Source organism: Bidens hawaiensis, unplaced genomic scaffold (assembly GCF_021521415.1).
Source record: "Bidens hawaiensis isolate Kalapana, Puna unplaced genomic scaffold, B.hawaiensis_p1.1 tig00056645_1, whole genome shotgun sequence".
NCBI classification, from domain to species: domain Eukaryota; kingdom Viridiplantae; phylum Streptophyta; class Magnoliopsida; order Asterales; family Asteraceae; genus Bidens; species Bidens hawaiensis.
The window spans coordinates 97-18326 of record NW_027500193.1 but is presented as its reverse complement, the minus strand read 5'-3'; the positions used below and the strand labels follow the sequence as shown (position 1 = coordinate 18326).

Here is an 18230-nt window from a genome sequence, read left to right as displayed (position 1 = left end):
ATGGTCCCTCTTTTGTTCCAACCCCCCCCCCCCCCCCCCCCCCCAAACATCCTTTCCTGCCAATTCTTCTTCTAGCATTTCCCTCCAATTCTATTCTAGACTTTCCCTTCATTTTAGCCCTTCTAGAATGATCTTTTCCCTTTAGCCTTGGGCCTTCTTTCTTGGGCCACAATCATTCTTCTTACTTAATGGGTCTTAGCCTACCTCAAGAGCCTAATTATGAGGTAGGCTCTTCACATATCATCTAGCAGGCTACACTTGACCGAAAGAAGAAATACAAAAACTAGTAACAACTAATTATTACATAAACAAAACAGATCATTTAGCATAGCAAGGTAAACTTGACCAAAAGAAGAAGAAATGTGAGCGTCTTAAGACAGGAGAAAAGCATACACAAAATCACAATGCATTAACAAAAGCATACACAAACCCGGAATAAAAAACATCAATAAATCACGATACCTAATAATCTTATGAATGAATGATGAAATTGATATTTATAAGCCTCAAATCACAATACATTAACAAAAGCATACACGAATCGAAATAAAACACAACAATAAATTACAATACTCAGGTGATTGCATGCCAAATCAATTAAACCACACAAAAACATAAACAAAATAAACTGAACTACAAAATACATCAACGAAGCGAAAAATAATCATTCTCTAACACTAGGGACTAAAATAAACAAAATCTTTGGCCAGCTATGTTCGTGAACTGTTCGTTTAGATTTTAAACAAACGAACATGAACACAAATATTTGCCTGGTTAAATGTCCCTGTTCATTTTAGTTTAGTTCGGTTCGTTTATACATGTTAGGTTTCAAATCAGATTAAGTCGAACCAGACCAATATGCGTTCCAATCGCAACCCTCGAACCTCATCCCCGTATCGTATTTGAGCGAGAATACCGTGCAAATGCGCACGCGCGCAAACACTAACACACACACATATATATAGGGGAGATTTCAATTAAGAGCCATAACCAGTTGTAAAAACTTGAGAACCACTTAAACCAATAAGAAATTGACACAACTAAATTTGTCTTTTAGTCAGAGGCTTAAATACGTCATTAACCCAATCTGTTTATTTCTTGTCAAATGTCTCTTTCTTACTCTAACTAAATTTGTCTTTTAGTCATTCGAATTTTGACATTAATTTCAAATATTAACTTGTGCCATTTTTTATATTATCATATTTTTTGTATTTTAAAATTCTTTTCTTTTCTTTAAGAGTTTCAATTATGAAAAATAAGATTCAACTTTATGAAGACATAATTTTTTTAGAGTTACGACCACGTGATTCGCTTCATCCCAGATCCGACGACCACGTGAAAATAGTAATGTCTTTGGTTTTATTTTTGAAATTAAACAAGTGGAGAATTTAGAATAAGTAGACAAAGTTACTTTCTTATATTGAATAGTATGTACAAACACTAATCTGTGATAGAACTTTTTGTATGTAATAGGAAATGTTTCGGTCTGTATATTTTGAAGTTCAAAAAATATTTGTTTTATTGGTTACTTATGATTAATGTTATTAGCGCATGTCTATGTGTGTTACATTTGTATAATTTGTAATATATTTAAATTATGTAATTTATGTACTTGTGTAGTGTATGTAACTTGAATAATTTGTGTGACTTAGGTAACTTGTGTGATTTGGCCAATTTGTGTAATTTGGGTATTTTACGTAATATTTGTATTATATGTTGTGTGATTTATGAACCTTGTGTAACATATGTAATTTTCTGTATTTCGTGGTTGGGTAACTTGTGTAACTGGTGTAGATGTAATCTGAGTATTTTATGTTATATGTGTATTTTGTGGTTGGGTAATTTATGTAACTAGTGTACATGCAATTTGAGTAAGCTATACTATTTTGTATTGTGTAGTAATTTGATTCCAAAAATTAGTTTTTTTTATAAAAAAATTAATTTGATTAAATAAATAGTTAAATATTAAAAATCAACAAAAGAGAATATGATTTGATGTTTTGTCTTTTTTTTTTCTTTTGCATTTTTACTTAAATACCCATTCATCATTTAATAATATTGTTTCTCTCACTTTATTTAATTTTTTTTATTACACTTTAATAACAATCACAAATTCATACATAATTAATTAAATATGTGATATATATTAAGTTCTCAAAGTTCTTAAAACTCAAAGAGGTTATCAAATTATCCCTCCTATATATATATATATATATATATATATATATGCATATTATTTGATTTGAAGATGTTCGAGTGAATGCTAAAGTTTTCGTTCGAATCCTAACCCTAGAACCTTCTTCAAGTGTTAACCTCTTCGTGTCTCGATATAGGATGTGAGCGAGAATGCCATGCAAATAGGAAGACATGTAGAGATTGTTAGTTACACTTACACTTGTTACACCTCAAGCCTCTCTGGTATTTTATATACACCTTGAAATATATTGGGCCTCATGAAATATATTATCCCGTCTATACTATGAGTTTATGTCACACCCACCAAAGAGCAAGGCGCGACGGTCTTGAATATCGGCATATGATTATCGCAAACATAAATATATTAGGATACCATAGGTTTTCAAAGTAGTTTTGCAAACCAAGTTTGTTATAAACGATAATAGACACAATGTACGGTTACTCCCAAAAACATATCCAACACAAAACTTCGGTTAATACAGCGGAAATCATTTTCAATTAATTCCCTGAAAAACATGCATTTTAAAAGTCTACACTAGGTTGGTGACTTCACAGGTTTAAGATTCGACAAATAAATCATTCCGTTAATTATCTAAACGTATGTGTGTACAAAAGTAGATAATGGTTATGTATAGTAAATGGTGTCTTCACGCTATTTACCTGAACGTATATGTGTACGTTTATGTATTTGGGATAAGAGTGATCATCATATCCGGTTTAATTTATCTAGGGAGATATTTTATATGATATGGATTTATAAAATTTTCATTGCAAGTACGTAGTATTGTTGGTTTCATTAAATTAACAAAGAAATATTTCTTTTGTTACTTTATTGAACCGATATGCAATATTTATCGACAAGTTTTAGTTACATTTTATTTTTTTTAAGTGTATAACTAGGATAATAACCCGTGTTACACACGGGTGAATAACATATCAACAATATAAAATATAGATTTTCAAATTTTAAACTGATAGGTCATAAAAATAAATTAATATTAGTGAAACTTGGAAAAAGGCGTATTAGGAACAAAAAATCACAATATATAAACATAATTTTAAGTAACAAACATATTAAACATTATATCGATTAACCGATAATTTTAAAAAAAAATCATACCTTATAAACCCTAAATAGATTAAAACATAAATCAATTAATAGGAATAGATTAAATCAAATTTATTAACCGTTAGTATAAAAAATCATGCAGTTAAACCCTAAATCCAATAACAGTGAATCAATTTGATGTTGTCTACACAAAAATCGATTAAACACTAAAATATAAATCATACCTGATAATTGCATTTGATGAGCATATTTGATGTTGTTTGGATTATGAAACCGACAAATCATGAAGAACCGGTTATAGACGAGGCGAAGAATCTGGTTACAAACGATGGAGAGCGTTATGATTTTTGAACGAAGCATGTGCCTTTTAAAGAAGAAATGATGAACAATTTAAACATAGTAAATTTAATAATTCTTTTAATTTTAACAATAAATAGAATAATTAATATCATAATTACATTAATAAGTTACAAATATATAAAAGTCAATATCATTGATTAAAATTTTATTGTAAATATGTGGAAATTAGATTTATGAAAGGTTGATGACATGGAAGCCTATGTGGACAACCTAGGTGAAGAACATGTGAACAAAATTGTTTTGCTTTAATATATTAGTTAGATACATTTAACTAGAATATGTAAAGAAAAAAAATATAAAAGAAAATAGAAAAAAAGTAAGGTTTCATGATTTTATCCACAACATGATCATCCCGTTCTATCATTACACTACAAAGGTTGTAATTTCTAAACCTCTTATGGTTGTGAATAATTTCTTATGTTACTTGCAAATGGAGCCTGGTGGGAGATTTAGAAATACGTTTTAAATTGTTGTATATGTTTAAATTGTTGGGTTGTCGGTTATTATACGGACTTATTTGGGTCACGGTTAAAGCCAGTTAATCTCAATATGGTTTGCGAGTGAAGAAATTCATAAACTATGTAACTTGTTAACCGTTTGACCGATAATAATCTATTAAAGTTAAGCGTGTCTACACTAACTGTATTAACCAATGTTCAGTTAACTGGTTTCTATGTGAAAATCCATAATCGATTTCTAACCATCAGTTAGTAACCAGTTTCTCATGTATTGTTTATTAACCGGTTTTGGTTACGGTTTTTACCTCTATTCGGCTTGCTCGAAAAGGCTCGATTAAATAAAGTTTGATTGAAATTAGCTCGGTTTATGAACGAGCCAAACCTGAACGTTGTTCATTGGCTTGCTTGTTTGGCTCATTTAAATTTAGGCAGTATTTTTTAACATATATGTAACAAATCCAAGCACTATACATTAGTAGTTGCATATTGTAGGTAACTTCTAATTTGTCGTGGTTGGGGTGTGAATTTCTAACACGACCTAAAACATAACACGAAAATTCATAGGTTTGGGTAAGTTTCTGGTTCAACCCGAGAACCTATTTAGCTAATAAGGATGTGTTTGGGTTAAACCCAATGGGTTCTCTAGATGGCCCGTTTATTGTAAGATTGGGAGACTTAACACGTATTCAAATGATCTAAAAATAATGTGAAGCTTCTGTACTATTCAAAAGATCCTATATAATGTCAAAATGTCAAATCATTATTGTGTCGATTTGGAATACTTATGATTATTACAATAATAGAAAACAATGTTTTGGTGGGCCGGCCTGTCATGTTAAACATTAAACTAAGGCTAAAAAGGTAAAGTAAAGCACCTGCAACAATTATAGTATTATAGTAAGCTCATGGAATATATACTCTAACCCTTCTTAACTTTACATAAACACATCACTTATTTTTCTTCTCATCCAAAAAAAATGGTTTAATCCATAATTAATAGCAAATCAATTAGTAATTAATACATATTGTTCTTTAACCTGTTAAAAGCATAATCCATGGGTTTTTTTAATAAACTTAACACTAGTGGGGAGTAGAGGTGGGCAAATAAACCGGTTAACCGAACCGACCCGAAAACTGAAACGAAACCGAACCGGTTTGAAACCGATTATATAGAAACCGGTTTGGAACTGATTGAAACCGTAGGTTCGGAACCGGTTTGTAATTTTCTCCACCAAAAAACCGGGTCCAAACCGGTTAACCGAACCGAAACAGGCCAAAACCGGGCAAAAACAGGTCAAAAACCGAACCGAAACTGATCAAAACCCGAACCGAAACCGATTGCAACATTTTAAGAAACCGGTTTCAACCCGAACCGAAACCGATCATAAACCGGTTTTGACTTTTATTGATCAAACCGAACCGGTTTTAACCCGAACCGGTTTTAAGTTTTAAACCGGTTTGTGCACCGCTAGTGGGGAGTGGTTTAATGCATATTAAAAGTGTTATGCCATCTTAACTTATGTTGGGCGTTAGAGTATACCACATGACCTAATAAGTAAATAGCATTGTTACATTTCTGTCTAATATGTTCCAACGACATTCATTTCTTTCTACTTTTACATTCATTTTCTTTCTACTTTACGTCTATCTTTACAATTCTTTACATTTCCACGTAACAATCGATTTTAATTTATTTTCAGTAATTTAAGTAACAACAGTCTAAACCGGATCTTAGAAGGGTCTTTCCACATTATTGAGAAAACTGAGAATCTCAAATCTGAGTAGTTTACTAGATTTGCAAAACTTACAATGCCATTAGCCTTGTTATAGGAATGAGGTGCTTCGTGTAACAACCCTCAAGTATGAAAACTAAGTGGTATGGTAAGTAATGAATAAGTAGAGAGTTGAGTGAGTAAGAGCTAGATTCTTTTATCGTTTGATGGAGCCTCTTATTTACAACTGAATGTATGGAACGTCTATTAGGCCATGCGTCATTGGATATCCGGTTTGTCCCCTAGTGGAGATCGTAGAGGTTGTTTTGCGTGAGTCCCACCGTGTAGTAGGTCGTCTTTTTTATGTAGCTACCACAGTGGTCCCCACATGCATCTTCTATACAGGTGGCACTACTATGTTGATACTTATTTCCCCTTCACAATCCTAATACTGACGATGGTCTCTTAGGTGTGCCTTTATCCAAGTGACATTCCAATTTAGTCATTTGGGGGTCTGCACCCGAGAGTCTCTGTCCTTGGTGTTTTCCTTTCCAACGACCTGAACTTTTTTAGGAGATGCGGTCTCGACCAGGATCCGAAACCAAATCTCTTCGGTAATCAATTATTTTTATACTAACTAAAATTATTTCTAAAAGATTCAATTAAATTATAATAATTTACAAATACCTTATTAAAAAAATTGATTATATATACAAAAGTATTATAAAACAAATGGTGTAAAAATGCATATAAAGAACGTTTTCAAAAGTAAACATTGCATATCTTTATATAGGGGTAAACTAGCGGACCCGAGCCGACCCGAGCTTGGCTCGGAGCTTGAACTTGGCACGTGATTGTTTTTCAAGCTTAAGCTCGCATTGTTTATGATTTATTAATTAATTTACATAAGTTTTTAATTATTTTATATATTTTTGAATTAAACCTTAAACAAGCCTAAACATGGCTTGAGCTTAGCTGTGCCGAATGAAATTAATATGTAAAAATCTAAAAAATAAAACTTAAAAGTACGCAATGCTAGTGAATGCTCTAGCCTAAAGAACTTCCCATAAACTTAGACTCGATAACTAAACCAAATTTATTTTAGACTCAAGCTCAACTCGTTTACACCCTATATTGCACAAAAACATGTAGAATATTTTTGGTGTATTGGTTTCTATTATTCCAAACAAACATCTCTTAGCCGTTGTCAATCCCAACTAATGAATTGACTGATAACGATCCCACTTGTTTATCACATTTTTTCCCAACGGTTCGCGACTAACATAATTCTAACACCGTTAGTTGTATGTCGCCAGAAAAACGTTTTTGGCCTTAAAACTCGCATTTTTTTTCCGGAAAACTAAATATTTTCGTCTCAAACATCTTTGTAACATTGGATCGGACATTTAGGAACATTTTTCTAGTTATTGAGGTTGCTGGAACCCTGGAACCATCATCGAAATCAGTTGGTGTGTGCACAAGTGGTGGTAATTGGTTGGTGGTGGTGGCGGTATTCAGGTTGAGTTTTCCGGCAAAAAAATGTGACTTTTCCAAACAAAGCATTTTTCCAGCGAAATACAAGTAAAATCTTTAGGATTATATTAGTCACGGACCGTTGAGAACAAATATATTGAAAGATGAGACCGTCAGCAGCCAATTCGTCAGTTAAGACCGACAACGAGCAAAAGATGATGGTTGGAACCTAGGGTGTAAACGAGCCGAGCTGCTCGCGAGCTATTCGAGACCGACTCATTAAAAAGCTCGATCAAGCGAAGCTTAATCGAGCCCGAGCCTAAAATATGCTCATTTGTTAAACTATCAAGCTCGAGCCGGCACGCAAGCCTACCAAGTCTGTCATTTATATAATTTAAAAGATATATGTATATATATTTGATAATTATTAATTAATATATATAATGTTATAAAAATAAATAAAAATAATTAAATAATATATATTATTTTATACATAAAATTATCATAGAAAAAATATATAAAAATAATTATATTTATATGAAAAAAAATGATAAATAATAAACGAGCTAAGTCCGAGCTTGAAAATCTACTCACGAGTCGAGCTTTGAAAATAGAGCTTGAAACGAGCCGAGCTCGAGCTCTGTATAAGTTAAACAAGCTGAGCTCAAGCTCGACTCAATTCGTTTACACCCTAGTTGGAATTCATAAAACCAATATATCAATATTTTTACCTCTATTTTTGCATTAAAAAAATTACACAAGAAGCCACTACTAAGTGACAAATGACCACTCTTATAAAATAATAATAACAATACCTTAATTTAATTTACAATTATTAAACCCACCAATCATTAACCTCTCAGGTTGCCTCATCTTCCTCTTGCGCCTCCAATTGGCCAATCCAATCCACTCTCCACGGCGGCGCGTGAGCTTCGCTCGTACTTCCGACCACCGTATGGACTCAGACCCATTTCTAGCGTTCCGCCGTAGCCCATCCGATACCAATCTAAATTACGACTCACCGTCAACTTCTTCAGTAGTTGTTCTTAATCATTCAAATTCTCATTCAAATTCAAAGAAACATAAACTGAACCGGTGTAAAACTGCTCCGGCCATGACGGTTATGCGTGAACCTCCGGTGGATAAGTCCGGTGACCCGAAGCCGAATTCGGCTTCTCTTCTCCAACAGGTATTAGACAAATTCAAAACCGGTTTTTTATTCGTACCAGATTTGGTTTAAAAATGGTACAACCGGTTAAATTGTGTACATGTAATTCCAAAAATACATTCATAAACATCACATATAAACAATGATCAATTACAACTATACAAAATTAGTTTGATTAACGAACCGTCATTTACTTTGATTACTAGTTTTTTTATTCGCTAGGTTAAAAGTTTAAAAAATATGGGCCACAAAAAAGTATCAAAAATCTCTTGCGGGTTTAAACCGGTTTGCGGGTTTAAACCGATATTTTTAAAGCAACCGCTGGTACGATGTTATTGAAAACCGTCCAAAAATACAGGGCTCTAAATACTGGCTATCTTACTAAAATACGGTATAGCCGGTTCAACCGGCTTTTTAAAACATTGAGACAAAATATTATTTTTTCATCTCATTTTCTTTTTGTTTTTGGTATTGGTACCATTTGGTTTCGGTATGTTCAATGGTACGAGTACCGATCAGTAGGGGGCGTAAAAGAGCCGAGCCCAAGCTCGCCAAGACTCGTTTTGACTTACGAGGGCTCAAGCTCGGCTCGTTTCAAGCTTTTTTATTAAAGCTTGAGCTCGGCTTGTAAGTTGTTTTTTCAAGTTTGGGCTTGGCTTGTTTATTATTCATTATTTAGTTTATATACGTTTTTAATTATTTTTAGACATTTTGAGAAAAACTTTAAACGAGCCTCATTTCGCCTTGAGCTCGTGTTGTACCTTAAACGAGTCAAAGCTCGGCTCGAGCTCGATTGGTAATGTAAAACTAGTACATAGAAGTCTAAAAGAGGTAAAACTTAAAAATACACAAGGCTCGTTATGGCTCGACGAGCTTCCTATACAAGGCTTGAGCTCAGGCTCAGGTCGATAACTAAACGAGCTTTATTTGAGGTCGGCTTGAGCTCGAGCTCGAAAAAAGTTGGCTCGTTTCGAGCTTTTTATCGATCCGAGCTTGAGTGGCTCGCAAGCAAGTCAACTCGTTTGCACCCCTATCGATCGGGTAGGGTGTGCATGAAACTGGAAAAACCGATTCGAAACCTAAAAAACAACTCATATAAACGAACCGAAATAAAAACTGCGTGCTTGGTTTTATGCTTCTAAAAAAACTAAACTTTCTGTTCGGTTTCTGTTTGCATGTAATTAAAACTGAAAAACCGAACCGAGCTTGTAGATTTGTATTTTCTATTTTGATTCTTAAATTATTTATAATAATATAATATGTAGTTTAATCCAAATATTTATCCCAATCGTATAATAATCAAATAAGGTATAATATAACAAAACAAAATAGGCCTAAATTCATTATTTTTTACCAAATTTTTTTTCCCAAAAATTTTCAAGCCCAATTGTCAAAAACCAAAACCGAACGGTTTTTAAAAAATTAAAAACCAATGGTTTTGGTTTTTGGTTCGGTTTTAGCTCAAAACCAAACTGAACCAACCTATGCACGCTTCTATTGATTGGCCTCGAACCCAAAAATCAGTATTCGGTATCTTGGTATTTTTTCGTACATGACCAGTTCGGTGCAGGTACCGGTACTGTACCGATCTTATATAACCCCACATGTTGTACATATCCTAATTACTATTACATTTAATACAAACATCATTTACACCTTCATTAACACACACTTAGTTGTTCATCAACAGGCTGCAGTTTTGCTGGTGATCTACCTATCCATTGGAGTAATCATCTACTGTTTCAACCGAGACCACTTCTCCGGCCACGAAACTCACCCTGTCGTTGACGCCCTATACTTCTGCATCGTCACAATGTGCACAATCGGCTACGGTGACATCGCACCAGTCACACCGTCTGCAAAGCTTTTCGCTTGTTTTTTCGTGTTAATAGGCTTTGGATTCGTCGATATCATGCTATCCGGAGTTGTGAATTACGTCCTCGATTTGCAGGAGAACATGATAATAAAACCAAACCAAACTAAAATGCAGCATTATGCAGAACAACTGCAGGATGAACATAAACATGAAAATGAACATGAACATAAATATAAACATAATATATTGAAGTTAAGGCTTTCACCGATCGATTACATCTACGATTTTGCCAAAGGGAGGATGCGGATCAGATTAAAAGTGTGTTTAGCACTCGGTGTGGTACTATTATGCATTGGAATCGGGACGTTGGTTTTGAACTCTGTCGAGCGGTTAAGCTGGATCGATTCGTTGTATTTGTCTGTTCTTTCGGTTACAACTGTCGGGTATGGGGACAGGGCGTTCCACACGCTTCGTGGGAGGCTATTTGCGTCGTTTTGGCTTCTGTTTTCGACTCTTATGGTGGCTCGGGCTTTTTTGTATCTTGCAGAAGCCAGGATTGATAAGAGGCACCGCAAGGTGGCGAACTGGGTGCTGCACAGGCAGATCACAGTCGAAGATTTGCTCGCTGCGGATATTAATCACAGTGGCTTCCTCAGGTTTGTTTTATGCACTTAAAATCATGTAACTTGTTTATTTAACTGTGTTAAATGGGTTGGTGGGTAGTAGTTAAGTTGTAAACGTGTTAATCGAGTTGGTGGGATGTGAAAAATGTGTTAGACAGGTTATCGGGTCGGCCTGTATAATTAGACAGGTTAAATATGTTAACCAGAATACCACCCATTTAATAAACATGTCAACCCGAACATGGTTCGTGTAACTAAACGTGTGAACCAAAATACGACCTGTTTATCAGACATGTTAGATATGACTAGGGGTGTTAACGTGTCATGTTTGCGGGTTGGCAGGTCCAACCGACACGAACCCGAAAAGCGTGTAAGACACGTGAACTCGAACTATACCCGCAAATTCGCGCGTTTACTATGACACGAAAGTTTTTTTTTATATATTTTATTTCTTTCACATTTAATATTTTAAACTTGCGTTTTTACAACAAAAAATACAAATTTATATCAAACAACCAAACCAAACCATAAGTTTGTTTTTTAACAAAACGTAAAAATTTTTAAAATTAAAAGGGTTAAACGGGTCAACCCGTGAACCTTCTGGGTTGACTCGAACCTGACTTGTTGAGCTAAACAGGTTCACCCCGAAACCCACGAACTTTTAGTTAGGTTCGTGTGAGATTTTCGTGTCAAGTTAGAGAATAACACCCATAACTATGACAAACCAAAATTTGATTATTTTAATATTGTTTTAGAAATTGTCATAATTAATTTTAGGTGGTTACCAACCAAGTGGGAATAATAATTTAGGACTAGGATTAAGACAAGGTGACCAATGTTTTAGTTTTAAAAATATTTATTATTAATTTATTATCAAGTGTGTTTTCTAAATATGGTTTGGTGTTTGGATGCTTCTCACACCTAACTGTTTTATATTTATGTTTTAACTTTTAAGCCAACATAAATGTTTTATTAGTCTATTGTTGTTTTAAAAGCAGATAAGATATGTGCATTTCAGTTCACATACATGTATATTGTTTGTTTTAATTAAATGAGTTGTTTGGTAGATAAACATTCTTAAATAAGCTAATCCCAAACAAACACCTAATTTAGTTTGTTTTACAACCAGACAATCCAAAACACCTTCAAAAGGAGCTCGTTTACTTTATCAAGTTAAAAAATGTAGCACGTTAATTTTTTAAAAACAACTTATTTTTTATTATTTTTTCAGTTATTGATATATAAGGCACAAAAAGATTTGACATACATTTTATATAAAATTTATAAACTAGATAATTTATAACATTATATGTTTTATTTTTATTATTTTTCTTAGATTTTTTAAAGATCGAATGACATAATATATGTAATATTTATATATTTTTTGTATGCTATTATTATAATAGTAATAATAATAATAATAATAACTATTATTATTATTATTGTTGTTGTTGTTGTTAATATTATTATTATTATATATCATATATGCATATCTTAAAATTTATGGTTTAATCTAAACGAGCCGAGCCAAGCTGGCTTGTTTAGATTCGATCTTTTTATGAGTGAGATTCGTGCGAGCCGCCAACTTTAAGAAAAAACTTTTAAAATAAACAAGTTCAAAATATTTATTAAAATGTTTCTTAAAATGAATATTTTGGGTTTCTTTATTATTTTAAAAAAAAAATTTTTTATGAAAATTTTGAAAAAAAAAATTCAAATTGCTTTTTATGACAAACCAATTTGGGAATGTTACATTTGATTATGAAATGTTTTTATTGTTTTAATTAAAAATTAGTTAAATATCTAATAAAAAATGGATTTAGAAATACTGAAATAGTGGTTTTGAATGCAGTAAATCAGAATACATAGTGTTTAAGCTTAAAGAAATGGGAAAGATTGAAGAGAGAGATATATTGCAAATATGCAATCAATTCAACAAGCTTGATAACCCTGCGAAATCTTTTGTCAGGCCATTCCATTTAATTTTATTTTTTTATATATTATTTTAGTACCAAAAATGTATAAAGTACTGCTTGTAGATAAAATTATGGCAAACTTGTGTATGCTGTATATACAATTTATATGGGTAAGCAGGGGCGGACCCACATAGGTCCGATCGGGGTCCCGGGACACCGATGTTTTTTAAAAATTACTTAGAGACGGTATATTAAATTTTGTAAGGACCCCATAAAAATTAATACTTGGAACCCATACTATTAAGATTGAACTGGTACAGTGGAAAGTCCCTTGTTTTACTTGTGAGAGGTTGTAGGTTCAAGCCCCATCATACTCCTTTTTTGTTGTTTTTTTAATATCATAGTCTTAGTTATTCAGTTAGGGTATTTGTGCTTTTTGTTAGTTTCTCTCATATAGTCATTATCACCATGCAACATATATAATGTTAACATGGATTTTGCATATTCTTTTATTATTTACCTTGTGTATGTATATTATAATTAATCATTTATTTGTGTTAGAGTTATTTTTTCATGTTTTGGTCAATTATGTAAGACCATATATATAGATTACGTTCATGTTTTTCGGGTATGAATTAAAAGTGTAAGTTTCATCTAGTTTGTAATTTTGATTATTTCTACTTACTCGTTTCCAATGACACCATAGTTCCGTGTTTTATTATGTTCCTCGCCTCGACCCGACCCGAATAACTACCGACCCGAAAAATTTTGTAAACCAAAAAAATTGGGACCCCATTGACAAAAAATCCTGAGTCCGCCACTGTGGGTAAGTGCATTCTTATTATGTTGTATAACCATTAGGTTTTAAGGCCTATATTGGACTTTTAACTCGTATAATGTATTACAATAAACGTAACATAATTTAGATGATAGTAAATTCGTATACCGTAACTACAGATCCGTCTTAGCACTCAGTGCAGGGTGTGAAGCTGCACAGGCCCATAATTTTTTAAAGAGTAAACTGGACGGTTTTTGTCCCTGTGATTTGTCCAAATATGCGGTTTTAGTCTAGTAGTTTCAAATTTGCGATTTTCGTCCCTGTGGTTCATTTCACTTGCAGTTAAACCTGAATTCACTAATCCCGTTAAGTGTGGTCGTTAAACCCATCAGCGTGCCATTCACGTAAGGGTAGTTTTGTCATTTTCTCCCCAAATTAATCCCAGTCCTAATTCGCAAGCCCCTCCCTCATGTGAGGGGCTGAGGTCTATTTTGGGAGAAAAAAGGATAAAACTGTCCCTCACGTGAATGACACGCTGATGGGTTTAACGACCAGACTTAATAGGATTAGTGAATTCGGGTTTAATTGCAAGTGAAATGCAACCACAGAGACGAAAAATTCGCAAATTTGAAACTAACAGACTAAAATTTGGACAAACCACTGGAACGAAAACCGGCAATTCACTCTTTTTTAAATATATATTTAGGTTTTTCAACAAATTTGCTATAATAAATGTTTTGAGAGGCTCGCAATTCGTGTAACTGCTTTGAAGAGATTATTTTGCTACAATAGTGTGTGGTTTTGTTTCATGTTGTCATATTTATTTTGCTACAATAGTGTTATATTACTGATTACATGTATATGTATGCTATGGTAACAACTACTCAATAATTACAATTCAAAAATTTTAAGTATATTAATTTGTAGGATATGTGGGATTAATTGATGAACTTAAATACGACTCATGGTTTATGCGCGCAAAAGAGCAAACAAACCTTACTCTGGACACACTTAAATGTGTTAAATGTGTGTAATCTCAACACGACCTACGTTACATATTTTACCAAAATCATAACATGGGTAGATGACTCGGTTCATCTGAAGTAACCAACCTGAAATAAGCACATATCTACTAAAACAAATCAGAAAGGAAATTGAGGCTTACCGAAACAACAATTTGTAATTCAAGTTAAATTAGCTCAAAAATGAATTTACTAAAATTTCTTTAAGCGAGTTTGGAGTCTAGCTACTATATACATCCTACATAAGGATGTAAACCAGCTGTGAAAGGTTAGGCTCAGCTTGCTTACAAATCGAGTCGAGAAGGCTCAGCTCGTTTATCTTAACGAGCTGAAAAGTTAAAGCTCTAGCCTCTAGCTAAGCTTGTAAAAATATTGAGCCAAGTCAGCCAACTCTTTTATTTAAAAAAATTAAATTTGATAATTCTTTACAGATATTGATATGCAAATGAATAGCAAATAATATTCATAACATGCAAATAATGTAGGAAGTTACAATTACAAAACTTATAACATACACATGTCAAATTTTTGGTCTTAATAACTAATAAGAGCCAAAAAAGCAAGCTAACAAACAACGGTCAAGCTAGGCTCAACTTGTTCATAGACCGAGCTGATATCTTTAATCGAGCTTTCTCGAGTTTGGGCTGATACCTGTAGCCCAGGCCCATCAATAATGGGCTCAGGCTTTCAGCATCAATTCAATTGCCTTTGCTGCCTATTGTTCCGCTGTAGACGTGATGCAGGAGCATCTCCTAATTTAAATTATGATTTTTATTATTTTTTAATATTTTATGTTATCTTGTTTTCTAGTTTATCTCATTTTAATTTAGTATAAGTTAGGGTTGATGGTTATGTATTTATTAGTTTTTGATATTGAATTTTAATTAATAAGAACTTTGTTCTTTGAACCTTTGGTTCAAATTATCGTCTTTGATTGTCATGAGTGTCTTGAGCCATTGATCGCTTCCAAAACTGCATCAGTTGGTATCAGAGCTTTTGGTTCTCAAATGGCTCGACGTGAGGATGAATACTTTCTTGCTCGTAGATTCGCCGCTAGAGGCAACGGCAGAAGTATGTTTGATTCATGTGCTCACGGTAGAGATTGGTATTCTACTAGCAGAGTTGTCGCGAGAGGCAGCAGTGGAATCCATCCCAATCCGCAGGATCTTAAGATTAAAAGACTCCGACAACGGGTACGCGACCTCGAGCTACGGCATGAGATTCGGCGACTCAAGCAACGGATCCGAGATCTGGCGTCATCAACATGGAGGAAACGGAACCGGAAGAACCCGTCTCGGACAAGTTAACCGAGGATGAGGAGCATCCTCCTAGTGGTGACACCATCTATAATTCTCCACCCGTGTATAACGATTACCGGGACGAGGATTGGTACTCTTGGATAATTGATGGTGAATCAATTTCCAAGATTTGTAAGCGTGAAGGTGGTGGTTATTAGTGATAAGATGGCTACTGGTGGAAATCGCAAGGTTTGTTTGGAAGTTCCGTTGTTGAAGTCTTCTGCTTTGGACCTGATTTTGCATCCAAAAAATCGGGTTAGGGGGTGTTTGGCCTAGCTTTTTTAACAAAGATTTTAGCTTTTTTAGCTTTTTTTTACAAAATAAGCTTAACTAGGTGTTTGTTTTAGCTTTTTAAGCTTATGCTTATAAGCTTATATAAGCTAATTTGAGAAGCTTATTTGAAGATGGTTTTTTAACTTATTTGAAAAAACTTATTTGTGTAAGGGTGTAAGTTACTCATTTACCCTCAAATGGTGATGGATTAACAATTATTGAAGCAACTTTTTATTAACAAAATAAAGAATGGTGGATTTAACAATTTGTTATCAACTTGTAGAATATAAGCTAATCCAAACACTTAAAAAGAGCTTATCAAACAATAAAAAATAAGCTATAAACTCCTTCAAAATAAAAGCATAAGCCAAAAAATAAAAGCTAAGCCAAACACCCCCTAAATGAAATTCAGATTGATGTAGAGATCTCATTCAAAAATATGAATATTATTTCTTCATATGGCGATATTAAAAATGGCATGGTAATTCAAAAAAGAGAAATTTGTGGGATTGCAAAAGTTACGGATAATAATTGTGATATCCCACAAAAGAAAATTGAGGATGCTCGGAAGGAAAAGTCATCTGACTTTTGTACTTATGTGCATGTCTTGCGTGGAAAGCTTACTTGTGAGGACCCACAAAAGTTTAGAGAAATTGACATTGGACTATTGTTCAACGAAGCATGGTTTCTTTTTCCAAGCAAACTCCAAGGTATATATTTTAATGATGATAATATTTCGCCATTAGATGAACCATCTAGTTATTTACATTATGCATATGGAGCAAACATGTGGAATAAAAAGTTATATTTTAAGTTGCTACGACGTGTAAAAAAAGATCTTTTCGACATTCTCAAGACTTGAGGACGAGTCTTTTTCGAAGACGGGAAGAAAGAGGTGGAGAGAACTCATAACCCAATAGACCTAGGGGATGATTTGATTCTAGAGCTGAGTGAGACAACACATGAAGTTGAACTATTTCGACGGGTTATGGTGTTCGACCCGGGTGGTACAAGTCTAAAGTTGGACAAGGCGATCCGTCATGTTGGAATGTTTAGGTGGGTCGTGATGATAATAAAAATAAATGAGAAGAGGGTTGATGTTCCTTTTGATCTAGGTGGGTATGGTCCGATAGCAAAACTCGAGGACGAGTTTTTCAAAGATGGGGAGTATGATGCAGGAGCATCTCCTAATTTAAATTATGATTTTTATTATCTTTTAATAATCATGAGTCTCTCGAGCCATTGATCGCTTCCGAAACTGCATCACGACGCCAACATGAGAAGCACATAGGAAGAAACGAACGTTGTCGGAGTAGTGGACTAATGTTTTTAGAACTGGACCAGACGTCGAACCGGTTGGCTTGGTCAGACTGGATTTATGAACTGGAAAACGTTATAAATAATAAAAAAATATATAAATAATTTAAAGCACAACTTGAAAATAGTTTACTATAGTTTACACATTTAAAATTTTAGAAAATATTGTTTAAAAAGACCACAATATTCAAAAATCGGCCAGTTCTTACAGGAACGGTTCATAGTTCGCTCACATGAGCAAGTCCTGGACCGACCGGTCCTGATTTCAAAACTATGCATGGAAGCAGAACCTCATAGACATAAAAACTAAGTGTTCAAGGTTGTTGCTAAACTCGTCGACTAGAGGTTTCGAGTAGTTGTTCACTTGTTTGTAGCATTATATTATGCAGTTTTCTCGAGTAAGCTTCCATCAACACTATATACTTTTCTAGTTCCGCCATTTCCATTCCCATCATCGCCATCTCCCTTTCTTTCTCCGCTACCTCAATTTCTGCCTTCGACTCTCCCATTTTCGCTTCCAACTTCGCAATTTCTGCCTCCACAACTTTTGTTTCGTTCTCCGCTACCTCATTGCTACTGAAAATGCAAAAAATAAAAATAAAAAATTATTCAACTAAAAATTGTTGTTAGAAGGAAAAAAAACAAAAATAAACTTAACAACACAAACAATCAGGCTATGTGTTGCAGAGGCGGTTTTATCTTTCACCAAGATGTGTTACGGTAATTTGAAAGGCGATGGGGTAAATTAAAT

At 33.8% G+C, this 18230-nt stretch overlaps 1 pseudogene across 1 annotated transcript; it reads left to right on the top strand.

The window, feature by feature from the left end:
- The first annotated feature begins 8223 nt into the window (after nucleotides 1–8223).
- LOC143601527 (two-pore potassium channel 5-like) lies at nucleotides 8224–12858 on the top strand (annotated as a pseudogene). The gene is made up of 3 exons (XR_013147673.1): nucleotides 8224–8457; nucleotides 10127–10908; nucleotides 12728–12858. The product of XR_013147673.1 is annotated as a two-pore potassium channel 5-like (transcript).
- The last annotated feature ends 5372 nt before the right edge of the window (nucleotides 12859–18230 follow it).